The following is a 3,977-nucleotide window of genomic DNA, read 5'->3' as shown; positions in this document are numbered from 1 at the left end:
GCGGCTGGCTGTGGCCTGGGAGATGGAGAAGCCTCCCACTCTGAAGTCCCGGACGCCAGCACTTGTGGCTGCAGCCTAGGCAAAGCCACCTGCCCACCATCCCCTGTGGCTGCAGCCGGCCTGGGCACCTATGGCTGACCAGAGGGAGGGAAAGCCCGGATCCTGGGTGCCTGTGGTCAGCTGGAGGAGGGAATCCTGGGTCCTGGATATGGGGCTGAGGCAGAGGTGGTTAGGGGCAATCAAGCCAGCGGGGGAGCAGTTAGGGACAATCAGGCTGCCAGGCAGAAGAAGTTAGGAGCAATCAGGCAGGCAGGTGAGGGAGTGGTTAGGAGCCAGCAGTTCTGGATTGTGAAAGGGATGTTTGACTGCCAGTTATCCCCTGAGGGGTCCCAGATTGGAAAGGGTGCAGGCAGGGCTGAGGGACACCCTCCCCCCTCCTCCATGCACAAATTTCATGCACCAGACCAGTAGTAGATTATAATAGATGTGCAATCCAAAATACAGGGGGATTTAAGGCTTGTGGTGCTATTCTTAGAGTCTAAGACTTAGATCAGTGGGGGATAGAAGACAAAGGATAAATTCTTCCTCTTTCATCCCTCAAGCAGACAACTCTGAGATGCATTCATGAGACTTATCAGAAGGCTTCTAGACTGAGCACAGTCATGCATAGCAGTGGTCAACCCACAAACACATCCTCCGTCCCTGTTTCGCTTGTTCTTCATTCTTGCTTCCTGAGATCACACTTCCAAACAAACTGCCATCTGAAAGACTTTATCTTAGTATCTGCTTTGGAAGAAACCAAGATAAGATGCATGACCACACCTAATAACTGCAAAGGGTGTCCCTGGGCAGCTGTGTCCTTACTAAGGAAGAAGGAGGGAGCGGGTCTTGGTGGCCAGCTAGCAGCCTCCACCTCAGCAGGGAAGTGTGAAAACATTTAACAGATGCCCCATCTAAAGAGGTAAAAATAATAAAAGTTTTGATGCATAAATGGATAAGTAGCAAAACTTCCCTTATCCTAAGAGGAGAAAATATTTCTTTGGCCTTGACCCAAGAGTGGAGAGAGGGGTATTCTAAGGGACAGGTGGCTAGGATGTGACCACACTTAGTGGACAAGAAGGAAAGGATGAGCCATTAAAGGAGAGAAATATAAGTTTGGGAGGGAGAAGGGGCAGATGAACAAAAGCAGATGGTGAGGCTATTGCTCACAAGCCTATAAATTTGACTGTAAACATTAGTGTGAGAGTAGTGACGTGTGTCCCTTCCCCTCTCTTGACTCAGGGACTCTGCTTTCTTTTCTGCCTAAAAGAAACTGTTCCTTCTTGTTTACATTTACCCCTTCCCTGTGTTTCAGACTCACTTTTCAGAACTTGCTTCAAATATCCCGTCTCCTTCCTCTCTGTTTTCATGGCTTCTTTCTCCGTCTGGATTTCCCTCCTTCCCCTTCTTGTCCCTTGCTCCCAAACTGCCAGGCAACAGTCCATTAGCCCCATCTCTACCTTCTCACCCCCTACCCTCAACCCAGTGTCTCTTCAGCCCCAGTTCCCCCATGGAGACTGTTCCAAGACCACCAGGGCCACCCAGTCTAAGGGCATCTTCTCTGTCTTCATCCCACTTGTCACTCTTGACCACACACTCCCTTACTCTGAAAACGCATTCCTCCCTACGTCTTCTTGGCCCTTTTCCTACATGTCCTCCAACCCACAGCCCCAGATACCAGTACCTGCAGCTGGCTGTGGCCTGAGAGATGGAGAAGCCTCCCACTTGTCTTTCTTGATCCTACTTCTCATTGGCTCTTACGGTTCCTCCTGCCTTATAAATACGGGTTCCCCCAAAAGTCCCACCTTCAGCTACAATGTAGTTGGTAATCTGGATAAATTGGACAATGTTCTCACAAAACTTCCCAAAACTGAAAGAATTAAAAATTTAAAACATGTGCTATCTTTTTAAGAAACTGTAGTTGGCATTTAAATTTTCCAATATTCTAGGCCATGGCAGAGTAACTAGTACTAGACTAGCCCTCCTGCTATAAATAACTATAAAACTAGACATGTATAAAGGAATTTTTTTAAGATATTGGGACAACAGTAGAGAACTGTGATCCCTAAGAGGAGAAACACCCATGTGAGCTCTGTGATTATCTGGCTTTTCTTTCTGAAGACATGTTCTAGACCACAGGACAGAGAGGCAGCGCCCACGCAGAAAACAATGGGCTCAGTGAGCTGAAAGAGGGACATTAGGTTTTAGTCCTGCTGACGCAGCTGGAACTTGGTGAGGATGGTACTGGAAATGAGAGAACTACACAGAAAAAGAGCTTTAGAAATCTGTATAGGAGTCCCCTTAAGTCTTTGACCGAATACTCCTGTGAGCATGGACAGATGAGCAAAGCATGCAGGGAACAGCGAATGAGGAGCTGGGAGCTGCACAGAGATTACAGGGGACTGACAGCAGGAAACTCAGGAGTTCCAACCAGCCAGAGTGGCAGAACCATGTAAAATTCATTTGAGGCCTCAGAAAGGCCACATCTTAGGAGTAGTGCTCCCAGGAGCCTCGAGACCAGTCCTAACAAAGCTTAAAACAAGCTTTGAAGAAAAAAAAAAATCAAAGTGGTTCATAGGCAAATAGATTGCCAGCAAATAGATTGCCTGCTAAAACAAACCTCAACAACCTTTACTAGTAAAGGAAAACCACATAATTCCAACAACATGGCACATATAAGGTTCAGCCTACAAATAAAATTCACTAGACAGGCAACAAAGTAGTAAAATGTGATTCAAAATCAGGAGGGGAAAGTAATTAGGAGAAACAAACCCAGAAGTGATAGAGATGATGGGATTAATAGACACGGGCTATAAAACAGCCATTATAAAAATGTTTAAGGATTTAAAGGGGGGGGGGAAGAAATGTAATGAGTAAACAAATGGGGAAATTCAGTAAATACATGGAAACTATTAAAAGGGGTCAAATGCAAATTTTAGAATTGAAAAGTACAATATCAGAAATTAAGGTCTTCTTTGTGTACACATAAGGAACTGTTTGACATTGAAATTGTGTCTCAAAAGAACTGTTGGCCCAGAAAGAAACTAACTATAGACTGATTCATTTGCCTTTCAGCATAACCATTATTGCTTGTCTCATTTTTGGTTCTTGTAAGTGTATTTCTAGTAGCGCATGACCTCACTCATCTAGGGGAAATGATGAACAACATAGACTGATGAACAAGAACAGACCCAGAGACAAGGAGGCATGGATCAGACTGTCAGACCTCAGAGGGAGGGTATGGGAGGGTGAGGATAAAGGGGAGAGATCAACCAAAAGATTTGTGTGAATACATATGAGCCTACCCAGTGGTCAAGGACAACAGTGGGGTGGAGGCATGCATGGGGAGGGGTGTGGGATGAGAATGGATGAGGAAAAATGTGTGATACCTTAATCAATAAAGAAATTTAAACAAACAAACAAAAAAGAAATTAAAGTCTTCTTGACTGGCTTAAGGGAAGATTAGACACTATAGAAAAAAATATTGGCAAACTTAAAGGCGGGGCAATAGAACTATCCAAAGTGAATCACAGAGATACTTTTTTTTTTTCTCAATGGCAAAAACATTAACAGAGCCTTCGTGACCTGTAGGACAATATTAAGCAGTCTACTATACACGTATATAGTTGAAGTCCCAGAAGGAGAGGTGAGAGGTTGTAGCAGGAATAAATTATATTTGAAGAAATAATGGCATGGGAAAGACAAGTTGCTAGACAGACAGTAACTGAATGTGTAACCCAAATCAGTCTCACCGGTGAAGGGCGAGTGAGCACTGTGTTCCTCTGAGCGTGACGCCCTGAAAAGGACACAGTGTCACTTGTGTAATAATATCACTGCCCGGGATGTGGAGCTACATCCAACACGGGAAGAATTGCCTCCTAATGAGACGAGATCTTAAGTACACAAAATGACTTAGGGGTGTACTTGCCAAAAATGTT

Source organism: Pipistrellus kuhlii, unplaced genomic scaffold (assembly GCF_014108245.1).
Source record: "Pipistrellus kuhlii isolate mPipKuh1 unplaced genomic scaffold, mPipKuh1.p scaffold_m20_p_2, whole genome shotgun sequence".
In the NCBI taxonomy this organism is placed as follows: Eukaryota; Metazoa; Chordata; class Mammalia; order Chiroptera; family Vespertilionidae; genus Pipistrellus; species Pipistrellus kuhlii.
Note: the sequence above shows the minus strand (reverse complement) of the source record.